The sequence below is a fragment of the Rhamphochromis longiceps genome, linkage group LG12, assembly GCF_057381845.1.
Source record: "Rhamphochromis longiceps isolate RC_006_pf linkage group LG12, R_longiceps_female_GT1.1, whole genome shotgun sequence".
Taxonomy (NCBI): domain Eukaryota; kingdom Metazoa; phylum Chordata; class Actinopteri; order Cichliformes; family Cichlidae; genus Rhamphochromis; species Rhamphochromis longiceps.
The window spans coordinates 42,857,982-42,884,644 of NC_140568.1; the positions used below are offsets into that span (position 1 = coordinate 42,857,982).

At 41.6% G+C, this 26,663-nt stretch overlaps 1 long non-coding RNA gene across 1 annotated transcript in view; it reads right to left on the minus strand.

Annotated features, from left to right (window-relative positions):
• LOC146658051 (uncharacterized) overlaps positions 1 to 7,066 on the minus strand; it is a 33,751-nt gene extending 26,685 nt beyond the window's left edge. The window contains exon 1 of the long non-coding RNA XR_014914143.1: positions 6,732 to 7,066. This is a non-coding gene — a long non-coding RNA (uncharacterized LOC146658051). The remainder of the gene's footprint in view (positions 1 to 6,731) is intronic.
• Between the last annotated feature and the right edge of the window lie 19,597 nt (positions 7,067 to 26,663).

Consider the following 26,663-nt stretch of genomic DNA (forward strand, 5'->3'; position numbering starts at 1 on the left):
AGACTTTCCCAGAGAGGCTGAGGAGTGTGATCCCCCTGTAGTTGGAACACACCCTCCGGTCCCCTTTCTTGAAGATGGGGACCACCACCCCGGTCTGCCAGTCCACAGGTACTGCCCCTGATCTCCACGCAACATTGCAGAGGCGTGTCAACCAGGACAGCCCTACAATGTCCAGAGCCTTCAGGAACTCGGGGCGGACCTCATCAACACCAGGGGCTCTGCCACCAAGGAGTTGTTTAACTGCCTCAGTGACCTCGCCCCCGGAAATTGGCGGGTCATTCCCCTCATCCCCAGACTCTGCTTCCTCCTCGGAAGACGTGTCAGTGGGATTAAGGAGGTCCTCGAAGTATTCCTTCCACCGCCTGACAATTTTCTCAGTCGACGTCAGCAGCGCTCCGCCAGCACTATACACAGTGCAGGTAGAGCACCGCTTTCCCCTCCTGAGACGTCTGACGGTTTGCCAGAATCTCTTCGAGGCAGCCCGAAAGTCTTTTTCCATGGCCTCTCCGAACTCCTCCCACACCCGAGTTTTTGCTTCAGCCGCTGCCCGAGCCGCATTCCGCTTGGCCTGTCGATACCTGTCGGCTGCCTCCGGAGTCCCACAGGCTAACCAAGCCCGATAGGACTCCTTCTTCAGCCTGGTGGCTCCCTTCACCTCTGGTGTCCACCATTTGGTTCGGGGATTACCACCACGGCAGGCACCAACCACCTTGCGGCCGCAGCTCAATGCAGCAGCTTCGGCAATGGAGACGCTGAACATGGTCCATTCGGACTCAATGTCCCCAGTCTCCCTCAGAATGCTGTTGAAGCTCTGCCGGAGGTGTGCGTTGAAGATCTCGCGGACTGGGGCCTCTGCTAGACGTTCCCAGCACACCCTCACTACGCGTTTAGGTGCACCAGGTCTGTCCAGCATCTTCCCCCGCCACCTGATCCAACTCACCACCAGGTGGTGATCAGTTGACAGCTCAGCCCCTCTCTTTACCCGAGTGTCCAGAACATATGGTCGCAGGTCTGCTGATACGATTACAAAATCGATCATCGACCTACGGCCTAGAGCATCCTGGTGCCACGTGCACTTATGGAATCAAATTCAGGGCTCGCAAAATTTCAAATTCCCTGGTAGCCCTTCAGGCAGGGACTCTTCAGTTTTTGGTAGCCCAAAATAAATTTAAGTAGCCCGAATAAAAAAGAGAGCAATTTTTTGATTGATGTTTTGTTTCCTTTACAATATTATACATTAAAGTATAATATTGTATAATTATATAATATTAACTTCTTATCTTGTGCGCGTTTTTTATTTTGACAGCGAATGCGCACCTGCGGACCACTTATGTGCAGCCCTGGTTATTTAGCTCGTCATATTGCAGCTACAGAAATTCTTTTGTCCATGAAACCATAAAGCTGCACTTTCTTTTTGCCTTATAGTCTGATTTGTCATAACTTCTCCGTTTTGTGGTAAGCTTTTCTTTGGCTGTCACTTCTTCACCCTGACCTGTCTTATTTGGCTCAGCAGAACTAAAATATATATCCTGCTGCTTTTACACACGCACTCACATAAGCTCAGCGATTCTCTGCGCGATCAACCTCTCACATGTTTAAGCTGCGGGAGATTTCAATTGTCATGTTTGCATAGTAAGCTAACGATTGATAAGACGATGTCAGAGGAATTGGTGCACAAATTATCATCACTCACCAATCAGTGCTGTCGCTCTCTATACACAGTTCGCACGATTGCAAAGTGAAAGCAAAAAACAAGCGCAAATTCAAACGCGATTTCAATATGTCACATATTGACAGTGGCTCACCGATGCCAAAAGCATTGACATATATTTTTCCTTCCTACGATAGGCCGACGGGCAGAGCAGAGATAGATTTTGGTAGCCCGACTGGAAAAATCGCTAGCCCCGGGACGTGGGGCTAGCGATTTTGCGAGCCCTGAAATTTGTAGCTTGTGTGAGATTTTTAGCCCTCTTTGACTGACATCACCTGCTTTGAGAATATTTTTTTCTTTGCTTTAATTACACAAACTAAAAATTTCACTGTATTTTTATGTCAGTGGGGTAAAAAAAAAAAAAAAAAAAAAAAAGTATTAAAAGCCTTGATTTGATCGTCTAATGCGGCTGCGACCTCTTTCTGCTCCGATCTCTGAGTGGAAGCTCTGTTGTGCTGCAGGGTCACAACGTGGGTTTTTCAGCTTTATTTCTAGGAAATGGACAGGAAGTGTGGAAGTTATTCACTGAGGTGAGCAGGTGTGTGAGCAAAGAGTGTGTCGGCGTGTCACACTTCAGGTCATTTCTACAGAAATTTCTTCTTCAGACACCTCAGGACGTCACAGGGCAGGTCTGCACTAACAGTCTCACCCCGGGGTGTTAAATTCACTTTGTACAACCCTGTGAATTTTGGAAGAAAAAAAAAACCCAGATAACTGACACACTGCCTTTGGGTTTAGAAGCAGTGGAGTCTTCAACTCAAAAACTGTTCAGTAGAAATGAACCTTAACACAACATACAGGTCAGCTTCAAACAGCCGATGTCTGAGATCTGTGAGCGGATTGCCGAGCACACAGTGTAGTGTCCTGTTTATGCTCGCCAGTGTAACTTGGCAGGAGAGACGTAGCTGTGTTGGTAACACAAGCGCACAAGCAGGTCACTCTTTTACAATTTCGCTTTTCAGTGCAGGAACACAGACATAACCAGACACTGACAGGGAGATGCTGTAGCCGCATGAAGAGCGAGGCCGTCTGAGGAAAACCTTCCTGTTTTGATTCTTCTACTCATACACCAGCCCTGATGTGGAGGTTTGTTCTGGGTATCAGTAGCTATTGTCCAGAAGCATACTGCAGCACTTCAGCCACACCTAAAGCACCAGCATAACAGCCAATGTGGTGACCATAAACTGAGCTCAAACAGTCATAGTGGGTTTTGGTTTGGCAGGTAAGGCTTTTGATTTTTATAGATGACATATGGACTGGTTCTTATAAAGTGCTTTACAACATGCCTCATTCACCTGGTCACACTTTTTGCTGTGCTTAAGTGCTTTTTATCAAACATTCACACATTTGACCCATCAGAGAGAAACTTGGTGTTCAGGATCTTGCCCAAGGATGCTTAAGCATGAAGGCACAGAGACCCCAGGCTCATTCCTAAAACTGTATGAATGCACTTCATATTCATACCTCACATTCCCTACACCGTGCTTCTCCACCGCTTCATGCTGTCCAACTAGAGCTCTTCAGATTGTAAAGCAGTAAGTGCATGCTGCCTGATAGGAACAGTCTACAGTGCATGTATTCAACAAATTCATGGTATAAAGGTGAAATTAGAAATAAGGCTTTAACCGTCCATGGATCTAATCTTTGTCCCCTGTAAAGCCGTACAGAGGTCATCATTTCATTTTCCCAGAAGTCACGATGACGATCCCCTGACACATTTCTGGGATTACTTTAATATTTTTTCTTACACAGTTCATGTTAGACAGATTGAGATGATGCCCGATGGATTAGCAATCCCATGGCGGTTGTGGATTACAGTTGACGTGTGTGCGTGCGGGACGAGAATCAGAAATTGTTATTAATTTAGAGCTTGTATGATGCAGTAACCGTCAGGTCCCAAAGACACAAATCGCATCTACTGAGATGAATTGTATTTCCTTTGAAAACATTTTCATCAGTGGAATCAGACACAAGTATTACATTATTAAATAACATCATGCAATCTGAACTGGTGTTACCATTCATGCACACAACAATCTGTAACATAGAAAACAAAATGACATAATCGTTACAGAGCTGGAAATTCTGTTTCAGTGGGCTAACACATCCTTTGTCAAGTATCCAGAGACTGGTATGTTAAACAGAAGCGTCATGCTTTGGGGTATCTTTTATTTAGGGTTCAACAAATGTACTGCTGTGTCTGCACTGATCATTTGTTTGTGATTAATCTTTATGGGACCCATGTGCCATACTCTACGTCAATGTCCCTGATGTGGTTTTCCCCACATGGAAACCATCAGCCCAGCTTCAGTAGCCGTTTTCTTTCAGATCTGTGATTTTAAAATGTTCGTTTAATTTTTATGAGCAGTGTAATAATATTTAAAAAGGCTAAAGCTAACAGTGAAACTAATAAAGACTCAAGCAAAACAAAATATTTTGCAACGATAAAAACTAAGATGAAATTATAATGATCACTAAAGTGACAGCAGGTCATGAGTTAGAGAGTTTGCATAGTTCAGAGGAAGATGACAACATGGCAGTAGTTTCTGACTTCAGTGTGATCAAGTCAACTTGAACGGTAATGAAAGGTGTGTGTGAGCAGCTCACAGGTGCTCCTGTGTGTCTCCTGTTTACAGCCTGACTGTAAATAATAATCTCTCACACTGAGCTGAAATGGCATCACTGCAAATAAACTTTGTAAATAACATAAATACATTTGTGCATTGTTTTAATTGTATTTAAGACCATCTCATTTACTATCTTACAATGAATTCAGGAAATGTGTCACATTATATTTTGCATTGTTAACATAAAAATAATGAGTCCCAGTCTCTTCCCAACAGTTGAGGAGAGACTTGTTAATAAATGAACACTGGTATCGGATTGGTATTCAGATCCGACAGATGTTAAAATCCAAGCTATCAAACTGCAACTGGAACACGGTGGATCGGTGCATCCTTGATCTGCACATGGCAACTAGTGACTAATAACCACTAGTTAGGTTAATTATGGAGTTCCACAGGGTTCAGTGCTAGGACCAATTCTGTTTACATTATACATGCTTCCCTTAGGCAGCATCATTAGAAGACATAGCATACATTTTCACTGCTATGCTGATGACACCCAGCTCTATCTGTCCATGAAGCCAGATGACACACAAAAATTAGTTAAACTGCAGGAATGTCTTAAAGACATAAAGACCTGGATGGCCGCTAACTTTCTGCTTCTTAATTCAGATAAAACTGAGGTTATTGTACTCGGCCCTGAAAAGCTTAGAAATATGGTCTCTAAGCAGATTCTTACTCTGGATGGCATTACCTTGGCCTCCAGTAACGCGGTGAGGAACCTTGGAGTCATTTTTGACCAGGACATGTCCTTCAACGCACATATTAAACAAATATGTAAGACTGCTTTCTTCCATTTGTGCAACATCTCTAAAGTTAGAAATATCCTGTCTCAGAGTGACGCTGAAAAACTAGTTCATGCATTTATTACTTCCAGGCTCGACTACTGTAATTCATTATTATCAGGATGTCCAAAAAACTCGCTGAAAAGCCTTCAACTAATCCAAAATGCTGCAGCAAGAGTCCTGACAGGGACTAGAAAGAGAGAGCAGATTTCTCCTGTTTTGGCTTCCCTTCATTGGCTTCCTGTTAAATCCAGAATTGAATTCAAAATCCTGCTCCTCACATACAAGGTCTTAAATAATCAGGCCCCATCTTATCTTAATGACCTTGTAGTACCATATCACCCTATTAGAGCACTTCGCTCTCGCTCTGCAGGCCTACTTGTTGTTCCTAGAGTATTTAAAAGTAGAATGGGAGGCAGAGCCTTCAGTTTTCAGGCCCCTCTTCTGTGGAACCAGCTTCCAGTTTGGATTCGGGAGACAGACACTATCTCTACTTTCAAGATTAGGCTTCAAACTTTCCTTTTTGCTAAAGCATATAGTTAGGGCTGGACCAGGTGACCCTGAATCCTCCCTTAGTTATGCTGCAATAGACGTAGGCTGCCGGGGGGATTCCCATGATGCATTGAGTTTTTCCTTTCCAGTCACCTTTCTCACTCACTATGTATTAACAGACCTCTCTGCATTGAATCATATCTGTTATTAATCTCTGTCTCTCTTCCACAGCATGTCTTTATCCTGTCTTCCTTCTCTCACCCCAACCGGTCGCAGCAGATGGCCCCGCCCCTCCCTGAGCTTGGTTCTGCTGGAGGTTTCTTCCTGTAAAAAGGGAGTTTTTCCTTCCCACTGTCGCCAAAGTGCTTGCTCATAGGGGGTCATATTATGATTGTTGGGTTTTTCTCTGTATCTATGAAGCGCCTTGAGGCGACTTTTGTTGTGATTTGGCGCTATATAAATAAAATTGAATTGAATTGAATTGAATAACCAACAACTTTTCTTTCTACAAAATAATGACAACAGCAGTGAAAAGGAGCAAAACTCAGCCAAGCAAGTACAGCACAGGTGTGTGTGTGTGTGTGTGTGTGTGGCACACTGACCCAAATGCAATCGAGTCTAAGCCATTTCGTACAAGACACCCCTTCATGGCACCACATTCGCCACTGTGTCAATAATCATACTCTTGTAAAATTATTTTCATAAGTAAAATCGTAGAAAAAATTATTTGTATGACACTCATGAGCTGATATTCTGGGACTACTACAGTATCCATCCATGAGCGTAAAGGCGCAAATGATGCGTATTAATCCACACTGGGCAATTCGCACTGTCACTGAAAGAAAGAGGTGTGTGTGGAATGCAGAGCGGCGTAAAACCCGCAGGGACCACTGTTAATGAAGTATTTTACGGCATAGCAACTGTCAATCATTCTGATGAACAAAGCCTCGGCCTCTTGTTGCCATAGAGAATCCACGGAGTGCCACTGAGTCTGTGCCCTACATTTGTATCCACGAATGCAAACTCATTGTCACTCTTCCAATTACATTTAAGCATTACATTTAATCGTTCAAGAAAACACAATGATCATAGAGGTTTAAGTCATTAAAGCCTCCTTACCTCGAACAAAGGAGGGGTGCCCTTGTCGGGAAGTGTGCATCCCAGTAATTCAGCCAAGAACTTTGCCATAGAGATGAAAAGTGTGCCACTCAAATATTCCCGAAACGAATCAACATGCGAGTCCTCTTTCTGCCCGCTTTGTGAACTTATTTGTGGCGTTCAAGGACCCTGCGAGCATCCCTCGCTTCTTCACCTACAGCAGTCCGAGACGTACCGCTGGATGAGAGGGGCTAAATTCCGCTTGACAGCTTACAGCGCAGGGCAGCCGCTGGATGTGGAGCTTAGAGCCTTTTAGCTTTCGTCTCCAAGATCCTCTTTCAGTGTCGGTGAGTGGACTCACCATCAGCAAGCAGCTGTGTGGAAAGCTGCAGGTGGGGCAGGACTGAGGGGGTGTGGGCGGGCCAACGAGCCGTCAGGTGGTTTTCATGGACCGGGGTTTTCCCCAGTTCAGGAAAACTCGAGCTGAGAGATGAAATGAAGGTTAGATCAGCAGTTTGTCTCACTTCGGTTTGGTTTAACGTGTTTCAAATCAATAACTGTTAAAGACTGATCCATGATGGTTATAGTCGATATTTCAAAGGCTGCCACTGCCCAAGTTTGAGCTTGGAATCTACATCACAGCTAAAACATTAAAAAAAATCTGTTTCAAAGGAAGAATCCAAATCTCCCGAAGTACTCCAGAAACATCTGGTCAACTTTCCAAGTAATTATTTTCTGCACTGTGTCCAAAGGCGTTTCCCGGTTTCTTTGTTGTTGTTTTTTCAAGTGGTACAGCAAGTCAGAATGTGTTCAGAAACAAATGCAGTGTAGAAAATTGACTTAAAAAACACCGAGGCATGCGTGGCACGCCCAAAGTCAGGTCACAGCTGTTGGCATTTGGAGTCATTCTGGCTGGTCCTTAGTTTGTGCAGCCAGGTTGGAGATGTGAGTGCACGACCAAGTCCGTGTTGACGAGTCCAAAAAGTATTTGCCAAAAATGATTGTGAGAATTTAAACTACTCTAAATGACTTGTTAATCAGTCAAAAATAGATCAAACATATCTCTCATGAATGGTATGGAGTCACTCTGAGTCAGAAAGAACATTCCCATCACAAAGTAGAAGCTCCAATCAGTTTCAGTGACAGACAAGAGGAGAGATAAAATTGTACGAAGTATAACATTGAAGTTCTATAAACATAGTTTAAGTGACCAAAAAGAACAGGATTGATTATAATGTGGATACAATTAAAAGTTCATTCAAAAAAGGACATTTCTTTATTTTGTGTATAATCATGTTCACTACAGTCTATTTACTAATATAAGGTATTAGACATAAAATACCACATGTCTGGGTGTACCCTGGCTCACAACACAACCCTGAACTGGATAAGCAGAAGATGGATGGATGGATGGAAAGTATAACCGTAGAGTGGAAATGGTTTAAAATGTCAATGTTTTTGTCTTTCATCAATCACTGGAGTATTTCTATAAAACATCACAGCCTTACCTCACTGCATTTTTCCATTAGGGGTTAACAAATCATTTGTAATGCTAGCAGTCTATCAAACATGCAAAATTATCAAATTAAACCATCACCAGTGGTTGTAGGTCAGCGTGTTGCAGACTGTTTAGTGACTATTAACAGGCTCGTGGGAACTAGATTGTAAAAACCACAGGACCAACTGAAGATGCTGTGAGCAGGAGGAGAGAGTTTAGCATTCCCAGATTATTTCCCCTCAGTTTCATGCATATGTTTGTCTCCTACTGCTAAAATGAGTTTTGTAATATTCATCAAAAACTCAGAATTATTATTATTTTCAATTTTTTATTTATTTTTTCACAGTTTCAGGTGCATCTAAAGAGATGATTCAAGTCCAGGGTCATTAAAGTTTCAGCATTAATATGACAATAAATACTTGAGCTTATATTTATGGTCGTTTTACACTTGATCCTCACAGGAGTGAATGAGGAGAGAAAACAGGAGGACACAGAGCCAGGATCATGTGCCACAAAGAGGACATCTTATTCTGTAAACCACGGCAAGAAAGGCAAAGGTCACGTAGCAAATATTCTTTACCAAGTGAGAGAACGTCACTTGAAATTCATCTTTTTCTTAGAATAAATGTCAGTCTCTCGCTTAAATCACCTTGAGAAAGCGGGGCTTCTCTTAAATGCAGCAGGCGTCTGCTCTTAGCACGCTCGCGCACTGCAGGTATGCTCTTATTCTGTCAAACATTTTTCCTTTGCTCCTCCACCCCCATTTCACATCTCTCAAGGTTTGTCCTCTGTAGTCTGAGGTTTTTATGTGTTTGGTTTGCAGTTGAGAGGTCAAAGTTGAGAGTTTATCATGTTAAGCCGACAAGGATAGACAGGTAAAGTTCCACAGAGCAGGGATTATTTCCAGGCAAGTAGCTTAACAGTTCAGAATGTTCATTTTTTGTCTTATAGTGACCCTTAGTGCAAGCCCTCAGTGTAATGGATGTCTCGTTATGATGGGATGCATGAACAAAGTCTCTGTGGAGCCTGTGGAAGTACAATGTCCTCTGTCTAATTATGGAGCTGAGTGTTGTGGCTCTACGGTGTTTCACAAGGGCAACCAGACGAAATGCCCTGAGTTATCATCAGAGTTTATTTGAGGGGACTTTTGAAATGCTGTCTGAGATCAAAACCTAAGAACTCAATGGTGATGCCTTCTGTAATGTGTCCTCACTGCTCACTCAAGTGATCAAGTGACATTTCTGGTCTCATAATAAATCCAATAACACTGTTGTAGCTCTTCAGTCCTGAAGCTCACCCTCATCCTCCTGGGTCCAAGGATCCAAGGGTCAACTTCCTTGGATCCAGGGTGTTCACGTTGTTCCTTCGGATCTAGATTTGGATTCTAAATGACTGATTATTTGGTATTCTTAGTGGTTTTTGGTTTTTAGATCCGGGACACGCTGGAGAGATTACATCTATCGGCTGGCCTGGGAAAAGCTTGATGTTTCCCCGGATAAACTGGAGGAGGTGGCGAGACGGAGGTCTGAGCCTCCCTGCTGCTGCCCCCACGACCCAACGTCAGCTAAGCAGAAGAAAATGCCTTTTATTTGTTACTTTAGATTTTAACTTTTATTGTGGTTTTCAGCGTGTATCGTTCATAATGCACGGCACAACGGGCCACACTTTTCAGTCGCACTTTATCCGTTTTTCAGTTGATTTGTCATATTTTAGTAATATGTGAGCATCTTTTGCAGTAACATGTTTTCATATCATGTTTAACATCGGTTTGTTTTTTCTTCTTCGTTGTCTTTCTTGAGTGTAACGAGTGAATAATGCGATGTGCCGCACGTTCAAGCGGCACGGTTTATTATTGAAGAACATAACGGTTTGAAATGCCTTTGTTATTAGTTTTTTTCATTAAACAGTTCTCAAATGTAACTTAATATCCCAGTGTTTCTTAGTTTTAGTCGGTTAGTCGACTAGGAAATTAGTGGACAGGAACGTCTGTAGTTTTTAGCTTGTTTATTGTTTACATTTTCGTTCTGATGTATACTCCAGTTCGTGTTTGTAGTGATTTTGTTCCCAGAGTGGTTTCAGTTTCCATCTACTGTGTCAGTAGATGTTAAACCTTATTGTGTCTGTTTCTCTGTTTGCCTATTGATTTGACTGTTTAATAGCTGTCGTCTGTGTCTTGGATTTAGTTTAATTTCCCCTTGAATCATCTCCTTGATTCTATGCACCTGTGTTTTTTCCAGCTGTGTCCACTTTCAACTAGCTCTGTGTACATTCATAGTGATGTCTTCCCCCTTTTTTTGTCAGAGTGTGTGTAATCCTCCCTCTGTGCTCCTGCTCATGTGTTTTTGTGGATTTGTGTTTGCCTTGCTTTCTGGGCTTTTTGTATCATGGATTTTGTAAACACTTTGTTAAATACAGTCTACCTCCAGAGTATCTATTTGGATCATAAATCACAAAACACGACACCCTCCTTTTAAAGTCTTAATTTGTTCTTATTAATTTCCTCCTAATTTAAAAACAAGAAAAGAAGAAAAGTGTTTTGTTTAGATATTTGAACTCCTTCTATACACAAAGTTTGATTTGCACAGACTGTTTTCTATTTAAAAGCAGGTGTGGTCTAGTTCAGTCGTCTGCCTGCACAGCTGCAGAGTGCTCCATGTGTACCCTACCGCTTGCTTTCTTGTCCATTTGTATTTCCTGTAACGAGGTCCTGCTCACCTTGTAGCAGCGTCACTAAGGAAAATTACGCTCCAATTAGTGCCGTCATTTTTTCCAATTACACTGACTGTGATTAAGATTTTTGTCTTTCTTCACACTCTCTGCATTGTGTTACTGTTTCTGTCTCCATAACACTGAAGTAATTGGTGGCCCTGTAATAGCCTTCATCTATCAGATCTGTCTAGAGGCAATCTCAGCCACCCATTAAGGGACCGTTAGCACTGAGCCAAATGACTCGGACATTTCCACATAGATTACAATCCAGTCTAAACATACATACTGCACATGCTGGGGACAGGGTTCACTCTGTTCTCATTTAAACTCGTCATTTAAGCACCACTTAAGTGGTAACTTGTCAGAACGTCTCGGTGTAGGAGAAGAGAGCAGATGATAATTTTAGTGAAAAAGCACATACAGGACACAACGGGACTCTGCTCACCTGGAGGTTTTAGTTTGTTTTAAATCATTCATTTCCAAAATCGAGAAACGAATCCAAACAGCTTAAAAAGAACTTTCACGTTTTCCAGCAAATTTCTTTGGAATTATAAAAGAGTGACATTACTCACTGATTAATGAAAAGACATTATGAACCTGTAAGATTATTCTGGAAGACCATGCCAAAGATCTGGAGACAAATGGGGGATAACAAAAATAATACAATGCGCTGTGAACTTCTAAAAACAAACTGGATGAATTATAATGACATTGAGGTATCAGCAGCTATTGTTTGGAGCAGGACTGATGTGCAGATATGGCCAAATGTTTTGCTACACATTCTAGAGATAGTAATTTAAAAATTGGACTCATTACAATGTAATTACAGCAGTTCAAACTGGCATTGTTGATATCAACAAAGTCAAAATCAGCCAATAAAATGGCAGGTTTGCATTCGTGTGATTCAAATGACTTTGATGTGACTACCTGCTGTTCCACCTGCTGCCTTGGCTGAACAACACTACAGTACACAAACACACACACATACAAACCTCCCACACACCAAAAACCAATTAGTCCATCTTTGAGATGAGTAAGGCGGATTCATCAGCTAACCTCCAACACAAAAGCACCGAAGCGACAGCATGAAACAAATGGCGCAATCAGCCTGCGTGAACCGTGGCGCTCATTGACACCCCACTGCTGTACGTGATGTTAATAATGCTGTTTAATGATATGCTCCGCGTTGGCTGGCAAACGTAGCTCCATATGTTGTTACGGCTGTGGGGTGCAGAGAAACTACATGAGCTGCACAGCTTCAGAGCATGGCCCCTGCTGGGATAAACAAATACATGTTCATATGTGTGTGTGTGTTTCTGTGCATGTGTTGGCAGGCAATACTCTCTGGAGTACTGCCTTTGACACGTCTCCTGCTTTGTTTGTGTTTTCTTCTGTGGTGAAGGGAAAATGCAGCGGACGTGCTTCAAGCATGTCAGAAGTTCTCTTCTGAGAAAATCCTTCTCAACCATCAGTGATATGCTTGCTCAAAGTTTCAAGGGGTGATGCATCTTTTTCATTTCGTGCATGCGGTTTTGGTGCACTCATACTCAGATCCAGATGTGGAGTCCAAACTAAAGTGTTCATGAAGAGTATTGCCACTAAAAGCCAGCAGATTGCTGCATCTGCCCAAACACTCACCATTTACTCTCTGAGCTGGAATGAAACTGGAAAAACTGCAGGTTAAATCAGAAACGTAGAATGTTTGCGTTTAAATTAAAAGCTGTCTTACTTCAGAAATCAACTTTTTCTGAAATTGAACTGCTCCATTCCTGTTGTTTTTTCTTGAACTTCACAGTTTTGTGCAGTAGTTTAAGTGCTCGCAGGCAAGTCTGCATTTTCCATGCAAACAGCAACCAAAGCAACTTGCTAGCGACCAAAGTAATTACAGGGAGGTTTTCTTTGGAGCACCTTGTAGGTCTTTGCGACCAACTTAATTCACACCAGTGACTGCCAGAAACCTTCTTACCCACCAATCAGTAATGTCACATTTGTCCCTTGATCAGCGAATGTCGCTCCTTGGTCTGTGTGACTGCGCAGCTTTTGTAAATTTTAAATGATTTTAAATGATAAGATCGCCTTTTCTGACACCCCCATAGTGCAGCTTGTTAAATTTATCATCCATGATGGTAACGCAGCTCATGAGGTAAGATTTGTCATTAGGACTGAGGAGTTTTATGTGTCCCCTGTGAGTAGCCGGCTGAGTTAAACATCTAGCTATATATGTGTGAAATGAGTTTAATGCTAATTATAGTCAGTGAAATGTGTTGATGCTGCAGGACTTGTGGTTTTACAGCCTTGCAGTGCCGGCACTGAGCAAATAAGAACAAAGACACAAGCTGAGTCTACACATAAACACAAACGGGGGCCTGAAGCTCTATCCTCTCCTGTAATGTACATTCAGTTGCCCTCCCAACCCCCAAACCAATTTCCTTTTTTTATTTAGTTATCTACTTGTTCCATTATTCATGTTAATGTGCCTTGCATTTGGCTGTGTATTAATGTCAGTGCACATTGCTTATTTGACACAGAGCTTCAAAATAAATTAACTTTAATGTGAGCGTGTATCTAATGTGAATGGATGGTGTTAATTCTCACAGGCTCTAATGCTCTTTTCTTTTAACAAAAGGTACGTGTATTTAAATAAAAGAAAGTGCGTAAATTCGGGTTTCTGTGTCTCTTAAGGCAAACTGAGTCTGCCCACTTAAACTGACGTGATGAATTGTGTTTATAAAATAAATAAATAAATATCTTTAAGTTTGGACGAGTCTTGTTTGAAGAAAAATTACCCTCTCTGTGTTTTCTGAACAGTTTAGGGTTTTTATATATTATTCTTTTACAAGCTAGGATTAAAATGCCAAGAGCTGGTGTGACAAAGGAAGTGGATGCAAGGCAAGTTTATTTGTATAGCACAATTCAACAACAAGGTGATTCAAAGTGCTTTACAGAGACATTAGAAACAAGAACAAATAAAAAGCATGATTTAAAATTGATTAAAACAAGCAAATAAACTAACTAACTAATTAACAAACAAACAAACAAACAAACAAACAACAGTATATAAAATCAAAACAGATAAAATCAGAACAGTAGATAAAATCAGTAGTTAAATGTAAGTTTTGCACTTGGAAATAAGACACACAGTAATGATGTTATAGCTGCAGCTTCACCACATCTTTTGCAGCTTTATACAAGCCGACATCTCATTGGTTAGGGAAGCCCTGTTTTATATTCTCATCCTGAACATTTTTCCCTTTGCCTTATGGACATAAGGGAGAGACTCTATTATTTTAGTATTTAGTTTAGTACTAGTAAAATGTAGCTGTGACCATAAACTCATCTGGGAAGTGTTTGTGGATGTCATAAAATCAATGACCAATAATTTCATTTTCTAACTAATTTGCAGTTAGACACTTATTTTGTGCAACTAGAGGCGTCGCCACCTGCTGGCCATTAGAAAGAATGTGGGTAAAAGGCTTCAGTTTCAAGAACTGGATGGTACTAAGCTTAGAGATCAAGTGACCCTGAACCCTCCCTTAGTTACGCGGCAATAGGCCCATGATGCACTGAGTGTTTCTTTTAACTCTGGTCTCTTCACTCTCTATGTTTATACACCACGTTGCATGGATTTTGTGCTGTGCCCTCACCCCCAACCAGTAGTGACAGAAGGCTGCCCTCCCTGAGTCTGAGGGTTTTTTCCTGTTAAAGGGGAGTTTTTCCTTCCCACTTTCACCAAAGCACTTGCTCATAGGGGGTCATATGGTATTTGGGCTTTTCTCTGTATTATTGTAGGATCTTTACCTTACAGCATAAAGCACCTTGAGATGACTGTTTTTGTGATTTGCTGCTACATAAATCCCATTTGAACTGACTTGGACTGAATACCTTTTGTCTCTGACTTTATTGTTCTGAGCTTAGCACCCTCTGCACAGAGTAATACACATACCATACATATATTGGTTATAATCTAAGAGCAGAAGGATGATCTTCTTACTATGTTGGTCTTTCTCCATGGAATAGATCCCATTTGCTCTTTTAATTTCAATGCATTAACTTTCATTTTAGCAGGGAGTTAAACACCAGAGTACAACATTACTCTCGTGTGTTATTTTTTTGGCAAATAGAGAAAGCAGAACTCCCAGAGAAGGCTCCACACAGACAGGAAACACTGAGCCGCTATGGTACCGGAGCACAATGCTGGGATCAATATTTTTAGGTTCACAAAAACAAGATCTGACTGAACCAATTTGGTGGTGGAAACAACATCCATGCTGGTGGTCTGCCTCATAACTATGGTGGAGTCTTTGCTATGGAACCGTGATTATTTTTACACTAGTAGGTGTTATTTCAAAGAGCTAAAATTTGTTGATATTTTTAAAAATGTAATAACAGTTTACATTATTTGTAGCTAGTTTGGATAATTAAGCAGAACTGCTTGTCTTGTCTCACAAAGAGAATAAATGGCTTGCAGACATGAATATCCTGGCTCTCCACCCTTTCCTTCCACAGAGCAGCTGATTTGTAAAACATTCATATAGAAATAACAGAAATCAGTGCTGCAGCGGTGAAAATAGGAGCTAGTTTGTAAAACAAAAATAAAATTGTAATAAATATGAAATAGAGGCCTAATGAAGACAATGATCAGTATGACAAGTGTGCTCACACATGCACACACCCTGACACACTGACACTGCCTTTGCTCTCTCACACAGCCCTCCTTCTGTTCACTGCAGCAGCAGCTTAATGTTGCATCAAAGACCCAGCCGTTCACAGAGGAGCCTCTAATGGAGTTTTTTTTTCTTCAGCATTAATGCAACGTGCCAAGCTGCCGCTCCATCATTAACCCTGTAAACTACTTCACAACTCCTGAGTGTACCAAGACGAAAGAGACAGCAGAAAATAATAGAGAAGAAATATAGACAGAGACAGAGGAGAGGAGACCAGCCACCGTGACCGGCTGCACTCTCTGCACTGCAGTACAACACAGGGTGTGATTTATCCATCAGCTGGCCAGGGGGGAACTGAGCGTCACCATTAGCAAATGAGCCCTAATTCACCCAGACTGCAGAGAATGTGCTTCCTCTCTCTTAGTTTTTGACTCGCACCCCAAAGCCAAGTGCCAGCGCTGCTCTCTCTGAAGCCAAGTTGATGACTGCAGATCCCTGAAGAGATATGTTTATATTTAAATGGCAAAATCCTGGCCTCCTGTGTCAACTGACAGTAATATGTGAAAGTCTGTGGGAGCTGGGAGGAGGCTGGGGTAGAGTACTGCTACTAATCATGGTTTCTTTCAGCAGCACGAAAGAAAGCCCAACGATGATACCTGTACAGTAATTATGTCCTACAGTACAGTATCAAAGATATATGTGGCCATTTAAAAAGGAAGGATTATTGGTTCTTTCTGTCCAGCGTAGAGCATCTGTTCACTCATTTGCACATAAACATCTGCAAGTGAAAATTGCAAAGGTTGATGGAAGCAGGGCAGCACTGCACACGGGCAGAATAGCAGCCAAATTTAAATCAGGTATGGGTTATAGTTCTTTCTTTACGAGAGGATTTTTTGGACCATTTTGATCACACCTTAGAATTTCTAGAAGTCCAGACTGGGCAGTTTGGGCTCTTCAAAACTGCAATGCCTGAAACTGCATATTTTTATGGTTAAAGCCAAAATATTCTCCCACAGGATGCACAGAGAAAAGCTCAAGGCGCTGTAACACAACCATTTTTAAATGTCCAGTCACATCATTCACAAAAAAAACATCAATATCAATAGTGTGTTTAATATGCATTAAGAAGGACAGTGAAGAAAACATGAGGGCTTTTATAAAAGCTAAAAGTGCAGAGAAGGATCCAAATGTTTGTAAAAAGCAGTTGAATAAAACAAGAGTGACAGAGAAAAACCAAAAGGTCACTGTCAAGGCGACCTGCGGATAGCAGAGCTGGACCAAAAGGAGGAATCAGAAACATGAGGGATAAACTAAAAGGTATCAAAGAACAAACTACAAAATAAAGTGAGCCAAAGAAAATAAAACCACACGTTCAAATCAACAGGGAAAACATGATACAAGGGAGGACTCAAATAATATCCACACACAGGAGAGATGGGAAACACCAAGGGACACAAATCTGACTAATGAGACAAGAGAGGCAACGCACACAGGACTAGGAACTATCACAATAAAACAGGAAGTAGCAAGCACAGAGACCAGGACTGAGACATGAAATTGACAGAACTAAGCAGGGACATGACTGGGGAGACAGAACTGAGTTCCACTAGAGATGCTGAGGACAAACACATGGACGGGACTAACATATTCAAACAAGGTTTGAACTCCAGACTGAGACAGAGTCCAGCCCCTCTCCAGGAGACTGGTTCCAGAGCTCAAGCCATGCGTAGAGGTGAGCCCGACTATATCTAGCCGGTACCTCTCAACCTCACGCACTAACTCAGGCTCCTTCCCCACCAGAGAGGTGACATTCCATGTCCCTATTGCCAGTCTTGGCAGCCGGGTATCAGTCCGCCAGGGCCTCCGCTCCTGGCCGCCACCCGGCACACAATGCACCCAACCCCTATGGCGCCTCCTGCGGGTGGTGGGCCTGCGGGAGGATGGGCCCATGTCTCCTCTTCGGGCTGTGCCATGGGCCCCATGGACTAAGGCCCGGCCACCAGACACTCGCCCTCGGGCACCCTCCCCGGGCCTGGCTCCAGGGCGGGGCCCCGGTAACCCTATCCCGGGCAGGGTAAACTGTTCCCTCGATGTTCTCTTCATAAGGGTCTTCTGAACAAGAAACCATGAACAAGAAATATAGATAAGAAAACTTAAAAGCACTAGAAAATACTAAAATCAAGACTAAACAATAAAGAGCTTGAACTTAAGTCATCTCTTAAATCCAGAAATAAGAATCACGAGTCAAAGACGTGGAACCATGACATGAGAACTGCTCAACCAGTGAGGAAGGTGTGAAGGAAGACAACAAGTAAAACTATCCGGCATGCACAACAACCTAACTGATCATCAGGATGTTAGAGACATGAAAGATGCTTAAATCAAATTCAAAATGCTGAATGGATGTTTTATTTGATTTATTTCTATTGTTTATTATGTACCATTTGACATTTTCTGATATCTGTGAGAAGAAGAAAGGCTGATCAGGACCTCAGATGTTGTATTTTAGAGATGAAATCAAGGAAACACTGTATCACGCACACACACTTTCCCTTTTCATGAAATTTGCATCGAAGGGATCTTGGGTCTTGATTAAAAATTCCCATCCTGGGCTGGTGTCTCCCTGTGCGTGAGATACAGGCAATTTTTCGGGTAGTGGAATGAATTTTGATTCATTCCATGCATCGAGTGAAACCAGATGGATCCCTCCTCTACATCCTATTCCCCGCTGGCCTGCTGAATGACAAGCATGAACACAGGCACATACACAAATCACGAAACACGTCAAACCGAATGTTATCAGGACTGGCTGGACGCAAGAAGACTGTTATTAGAGCTTACATACACACACAGATGCAGACACATACATTTCATCTCCCAACACATCTGATGTGAGATTTATGCTTTCAGCTATCTCGTGTCAGAAAGGAAAGGGAAATGGAAATGTCAGATACTGGCGTAAACACTGAATTCTCACTTCTGTTTGGTTTTGTGGATTTTCGCTCAAGTCTTCGTGGCCACCAGCGTTCGACCGTAACACAAACATCAAATGTTCTTCAGTCACTCCATCATTCACACTACTGCATGATCCTGACAATAGATATGAAACAAAACCAGCTGAGATTAATGAATAAAAAGAAATCTATTAACAGAAAAACTCAACATAAGACCTCCAACCACATCCAAGTCAGGACACAGAAGAAGGTTAAAGAAAAACAAAATGTGAGCCTTTATCGTAGTCCAAAAAAATAGATAATCAAGACAGTTATATAGGAAATGAAGCATAAGGGACAAAAACTATACAGTAAAAACACAAAGGACCACTTGTAGAAAGATACAGATGGGAGCAATTAACCACAGGTCAGAAGAATGAGCGCAAACAGTCACAAAAGAAGGAAATAAACCACGACACAGGAGAAAACTAATCTCCGGTGAAACTCACGAGCAAAGGACAAATAACAAACACCAGGACCGACACTAAACATGACGCCAGAGACGGGAAACAGAATGAGGGAGGAGAAAATACGCTGGCAGAAACTAATGAAAACCACAGGGACCGGTGATACCTACATTTGGTCTCACAGTAGCCATCGCGTCACTATATTGTTTTCCCTGCCAATGACAGCGTCTGCCTCAAATGAGAGCAGATTTTTGGGGAAACTAATCATTTTCAGTTTAAATATAATATAACAAAAAGGTAATTTAAATGTAACTGCAAAATCCAAAAATAAACCAAATTAAAAGGAGACTTGTAGAATTCAAATAATCTTATCAGTGGCAAATGATATTCATTGGATCTGTAAGATTTTTGTGTGTTATTTAGAATAAATGTCCAGATGTTTTCAAAAAAAAAAAAATGAAATGAAGAAAAATGGCACAAAAAGCATCTTATCCACCCCAAAAACATTCATGATATATTATTTGTAAGAAGAGAAAAATAAAGGTTTTTGCTTTTTTAACACTTCATCCGTCTCCAGGCATTATTACCTCCATCCTCCCACCTACAATCAATCAGTTTCACACATATAAACCCAGAGCTGAATGAAGCAAGAGACATAATCTAACTGAAGAGGGTCAACAATGCTGCAGTGAGCTGTCTTCAGCATAATCACTTCCCATCATGGCTTCATCTTGTTTCTTCCTCCCACTTCTCTGAGGAGACTTCTTTTTTTCTCTCTTTTTAAACACCATGCAGGTCAATTGCATTTGACTAGGCGGCGTAATGAGGCGTGACACATCTGATTTTTCACACAACAGATAAAACACTGTGGACGTTAGTCTGCGTTGGCAACTGTCACCTCAGGTTGTGAGTTATTTGTACAACTGTACAAATTGAAGTTATAAGATTCAAGTCTATATCTTGAGGTGAGATTTTAACATGATAGATGCAGCTCGATTTTTGGTTTAATACCTTATAAAATAATATAGTAAAGCAGTGCGTGTGGATTTAGCATGCAGGTTGCACAGGTGACTACATGCCTCGAGGCTGAATGCAGCAGCCGGGTTCAGCTCTGACCTGAGGCCCTTTGCTGTGTGTCTTCTCTACAGTGTCTCCCTAATTAAGGTGAAAAGCCCCTGGAAAGAAAATATTTAGAAAGAAAGGCATTACAATAATTGAATTCCATTTGCCTGTACTGCTGTAATGTTTCTAAATTAGAACTAATTATCTACCTAATGGGCAGACTGAAAAAAACAAAAGAACAAATGTGGCTTTTTTGAAGTGCCTGGCTTTGTCGTGGAAAATGGCAAAAGTGGCAGAGTCATGAAACATTTCCCGAACAGAAATATAAACATAACATTATTGTGGAAAATGACATGAATATGTAAGCTGTGCCTCTAGAACAGAAACTTCACACTGCTCCACAGCGTCGCCACAATATTCTCCAGTGATGTTCTACTTTCACCATAAACTGTATATAAAAGATGGCAGTAACCACCACAGCGTAACCCACTAGTTCCTGGATGTTTTTGATCCAGTAGTTAACCAACTACATCTGGTAACTGGATAGATGCAATCTGCAACACAGACACACACACCTGGCTCTTAGTCAGGAGAACTGGAGAGGCAGTACCATACAGCAGACCATATTACCAGACAAACATACCATTAGCATTCAGCATGGCCCAGACTGCTGTTTCCTTCCACTAATGGTTTGTAGAAATCACATAAAAAAGCACACCAAACAGCAAAAATGCTATAATTCGGACACAGACCCTTTACTGTTATTTTGAAATATATGTCATCATGTTGTCAGCATCAACTAGCATGAACCGTATGCCATTAACTACAACAACAGGAAGTTGTTTCTTGGGAAATGTTTTTTTTTTTTCCTCAAAGGCCCATCAAAACTCAGCGGGTGCTGGAAAAGAGTCTTGCTTGACTTTATGCTTTTCTATACAGAGGTTCTTGCATACTACCTCCTTGTGTGGTGAGTAGGGATGGGCACCGGTTCAGACATAGACGGTAGTAACCAGACCGAAAAGCAGCGCACATTTTGGTGCTTTATTTTGTTGTTTTTTATTCCTGAGATGTCACACACTTTGGATTCTAGCCAATCATTTTACGTTTCCGAGGATAGTAGGCGGGGCCAGGTACGTACGTTCTTTCAGAGCAGAGCTACAGATTAAAAATGCCCAAGGCGAAGCGGTCAAAAGTCTGGCTGTACTTCACAGCAAAAGATGCAAACTCAGCAGCCTGCAACAAGTGCTTTCAGGTGATACTGTGCAGAGGAGGTAACACCTCGAATCCGATGAAACACCTGGCGATGCATAGCGTTTTTTTAAAAGCCCAGCAATGCACCGTATTTGATAGCTTGCTGCGAGACCTCACATCGAGAGAAATGATGAGGATGATAATGGCAGCAGCAGCCGTTCTTCTCTGCGTGAGTAGCTTAATGTTGTTCGTGTGTAATTTACGTTGAGTAGGCTAACCACGTTATTACATTAATGCACGTAAGGTGAACTAGCAAACACTGTCGTAGTTACATGCGGCTGTCTTCTTGTTTGATGGCAGATACTCCCTTCACCCTGGCCAAAAAGGCTAAAATGACCAAAGAAAAAGTGGGAAACAGCTAAACATGAGAGGTTTGTGTTTTTCCATTGTTTAAGCACTGCTTCCAGCCAAGAGTGATACCATATATGCCCTATAGATACAGAAAAGACTAACATTGTTATCTTTTTACCAAAAAATAGCTAAACATGAGAGGTTTTTGGATAAAGTTTGTGTTTTCCATTCTTTAAGCACCGGTTCCAACCAAAGGAGGTATGTTGTATCAACAGAAAAGGCTAACTTGGTTATCATTTTGCACAAAAAAAGAGACTGCTAAAAATAAAAACATAAGAGGTTTTTGGACAAAGTTTGTGTTCTCCATTCTTTAAGCATCGGTTCAAGCACTGTTTAAGCACCGGCACCGTTTCAAAAGTACCGGTTTGGCACCGGTATCGGATGAAACCTAAACTATACCCATCCCTAGTGGTGAGAGGATTTACAGATATGTATTAATATGTTTGGTGATAACACCGTGGTGAGATGTCCCGCCTAAAAATTGCACAAAGTTATTAACTGTGTGTCTTGTATGTGTTGTTGTTTCGAGTTTTTGTTTCTTTATTTCTTTTTTAATTTGTTTGCATGTCAAACTAAGCTAATGAGCTGCTAGTAGCGTCCTTTAATTACTCCTTTAATTTTCCGTGTTTTTCATCTTTTCCGATGCATCTAGTGATCAAGATCCAGGTTATAATCATGCTAATTCATTTGGTGCTTCAAAAAACTAACACACATTAATCTCTAATGTCAGTCCATGAAAATAATTTAACACTATTTTAATTAAGTGCAGCTAAAATTACTCATTTATTTATTTAGCTTCAACTTGCTGCTAATTGGTAACCAGTGAGAGTGTGTAGGACTGTAAGTCATTTAGCTGAGTAGCTTTTTATTCCAAGTACCTTTTAATGATTTGAGCAAATATTTTGCTTTTCTTTTAGCCTTGTTTCTGCCTCGTTGCATATTATGTGAGCAACACAGCAGCAACCTGCAACATTTTCTGTTTCCTTGTAACCTTAATGGAAAGCTTTTATTCCTGACAAGTATCTGCTGCTATCTCTGTTCTTATATCTAAATAATTCAAATTAAAAAAAAAAAAACTGTGGGAAATGAATTCAAACTAACTTTCGGAGAGTTTCTGTCACATTTATTGCTAACACCTCTTTCACCTCTTGTGGATCAAAGAAAAACATTTCCAAAAATAAAATGCAGGTCACACTTGTGGAGTTTCACTCTGTGATGGGGATCCTAATTGTGTCGATGTGGTCTCATTTGCTTCTAATTTGAATATAGAGGCTTAATTCGTAAACCCATGTGATGTTCTCCGAAAGCCAAGTCTTCTGCACTCTGCATCACCTTTCACATTAATTCATTGGGGAGTGTGTTTGTGTTTGCTCAGTCTCTCGTGGCTGACCGGTACTGTCCATTTCTCATCACTTTTATCTCTGACATCCACTTTGAACACAGCCAGCCAATTAGATCTGGCACAGTTATTAAACAAAAGACCTCGCTTCCACTCTTATCGCAGCATTCCTGTTGAGGATAAATCAGTAGCAGCTTCACTTGTGAACTCTGTGGAAGTTTATTTCCTTTAGGAGTATTTGGCTTCGAAACAAGCTTCTTGTCAGTGTCACACAGTGAGATGAGTTTAAGACACAACAGCCATTTATTCAATGCTGCTTACAATATACCTAAAAGCTGCAGAGGCCGTTTTAGAGGCCTCTGTGGGAGAGGTGCTTACTATGAAGAAGCAGACAAAACCAAGGATGGATAAGAGCAGCGTTTATTAAAATGGTCCTGTGTGAATGTGATAAAGAATAATGTTTTGATAGTAATTCCCTGAGGCACTTCAGACCTGACACCTGACAGTGATTTGATCACATTTCTGAATCTGCTGTGTTTCAAGACAATTTAAGATCTTATTTAAAAGATGTTTGACTAACATTGGATTTTTCTTCCTACTGTGCATTCAGGAATTTGGGGAAAACAAAACAGGCTCAAAAGATTCTGTTTATAAAAGCTGATTATGTCTCAGAGAAACACCCAAGGTGTCCTTTGGCCTGGAAGTTGTGGCTATATAGACATGATCTTCTTCCCAACTTCTCACGTATGATCTTTATCCTTAAGCGTCACACTTTTAGCATTCAACATTAATATTTAAACATCAACATGAATTCTTTGGCAACAGACACAGGAAGTAGATCCTCGGATGTGCCTTCTCAATAAGGGAGCAGATGTTTAGCTACCACATTAGGTCCTGGAAGATGATGGCTCCACTAGGCAGGCATGCAGGAAGATGGGAACTGGTGGGGCAGGTATTAACCTGAAGTCCACTAACACTGTTTTGTCACAGTGCTGTTGTCACTGCACCTGGTCACCACGTTGTCAACGTCCCTCCCATAGCCAAATTCATCTCCACCTGAGATGAGCCTGGTGAGTGTGGCGTCATCTGCAAAGTTCTGGAGTTTGACAGACTGGTGTCTAGAGATGCAGCAGTTGGTGTAAAGGGAGAAGAGCAGGGGATAAAGTACAGAGCCCTGAAGGCAACTGATGCTGATGCACTGAAAGTCTGTGACATGCATAGCCAGTCTCACATGCTACTTCCTGTCAGACAGGAAGTCAGTGATCCACCTGCAGATGGAAGCAAGCACATTCACCTAGGAGAGCTTGTCAGGCATCAGAGCTGGGATGACAAGATCATCACTGACTTTGTCATCTGGTGTGAACTCAACCACCTGCATCAGTTGATGTTGGTTGGCTTGACGAGAAAGCCAACACTGATTGCACAGGTGAACACGGTCCGGACATCGAGGTGGTGGACAGATACAGAATCCTGAGCCATCTTCTTAATAATAAACTGGAACAAAAAACAGTCACAACAGTTACAAGAAGGGTCAAAGTCAGCCCAGTCATCTGCTGGACGGGTTGAGGTCTTCTGGGGTGTGCACGACATTGCTAAGGATATTTTATGACACAGTGATAGCTTCCACAGTCTTTTATACAGTTGTCTGCCGGGGAGGTGGCAGCAAGAGCAGAGACCGCAAATGACTTTATAGACTGGCGAAGCCTGGTTCTGTCCTGGCTGGTGCTCTAGATCACATAGAGGAGGAGAAGGATATTAGCCAATCTAACATCCATTATGGACAACATATACAATGAATACAGTTGTTATGAAGTGGGAAACCATCCACAGAAGTCAAACCTGTTCTTGTACAAGCTGCACACATTCGTTTAACCCTATAGAGTTGTGTATTTTATTATGTGAAGTGGCCATTAGCTGTCCTGTGTCCAGTACTGGGGCAGCTGCTGGGTCAAAACCCTCACGCCAAAGGACACACTGGGCATCATCCCAAACAGTGCGTGTGCACAAATCTGAGTAAACCTTCATAATCCAAATGCCTGTTTTGTCAGATGATGTCATTCTTATGAGGGCACACTGATATAATTGTCCTCACACTGAAAGATAAAGTCCACTGAGATCTCTCAGTAATCTTTTGCAGGTTCTCCAGCGTATTAAAAAATAGGTTTTATTTCAGGCAAGAGCTTTTCAGCAAAGTTCACTGAACATTCACAGCAGTAATCGTATCTGAACCCAGACATATGATGTAAGTCTATCCTCTTAGCTTCACTGTCTTGGCGTAGTGTGGCATAGAAAGTCACTCTGTGTGCCGCTAAAACCCTTCACTGATGCTCTTTAATGATAACGTCCTCTCTCCTGATCCTGTCTTACCCTGCGCTCGCTGCCCTTTTCACAGCCTGTTCACTGGCTGGCCCTCGCCACCCAGATGATCTGATCTTACCCATCAGAGGAGCGTGCAAGGCTTGGATATTTGAGAGGGATTAACCTTTCATTAGTAGACCCTACGTCAGATGTCTTTGCATACAAGACACACACACACACACTGTGAAACTCGCACACAGCTACGACTCAACTTGCTGCATGAGTGGTGTCAAGATTAAAGAGCAATTACATGCTACTCCACAAATGATAGATTGGAAGTGGAGTCAATGTGATGGTGACCTACTTTGCAGAAAGAGGGAGAAGAGGGAGAGAAGACGGGGGGAGAAGGGAAGAGAGGAGGAGCAGGAAAAGGAAATGAACAGTATTTTTTAAAAATAATGAATTTTGTCTTGACTTTGTGGTCACAGAGGATAAACATGCATGTGTGAAATACACTGTACAATAATTACATGATAATACGATGAGTATAACAGAGAATAAAGAGCTTTGTGGAAAGATGACATTAGTTTCTTTCTTTTTACTGTACACATGGAAGCATGCACTGTGCTGCCTGCCTGCCTGTCCTCAGTTTAGCTTCTCATCTTCTATCTTGTCTATGTCTGTTTGTTAGGTATATGCATGAAGTTTTCACAAGGATCTCACTTCATGCAGAAGCATCTTTGTATCAGGTTTTGCCGCCCCAGGTGAACTGATGCCTTATTGCAAATATTTTTTACATCTTTGTGAGTGGTTTCACATTTTTCACAAGATTCTTGATTACAGACCCTGATTTTACTACAATGTTCCCAGTTTACTTTTTCTTTTATTCATTGTATGCACTGATCAGAATATCGCAGTCAGATGCTCTAAGATAAAGTCCACTGGCTCCATAACGCACAAAAACTGTAAGGATGCATGTGCAAGTACACAAGACATCAAAATCCTGTAACATAACGTGGAGAAAAAAGATGGAGCTTCTGCAGTGCAGACTTTCTTTATGACTGGATATGTTTGCTTTGTTTCCTGTGGAACTTGCCAATGAGATACAAAGCACTACACCCATGAGAAAGCTAATTAAACCTCAAATACACTTGCTTAATTATGCTTGCTCTCGGTCAGTCATTTGTTGTGCAAGTGCATGAAATCCATCCACACACACTTTCTAGGCTTAGTGTTGGTTTGTTGCTAAAACCGTTTGTGTGCTTATAATAAATGAGCTGTTGCAGCATGATCTGCCTCAGCCCTGTTTTTGTACACGTACATATATTTGCTGAATTTGTACCGTACAAAATATTGTGGAGACAAGAAAATTGTTACGAGA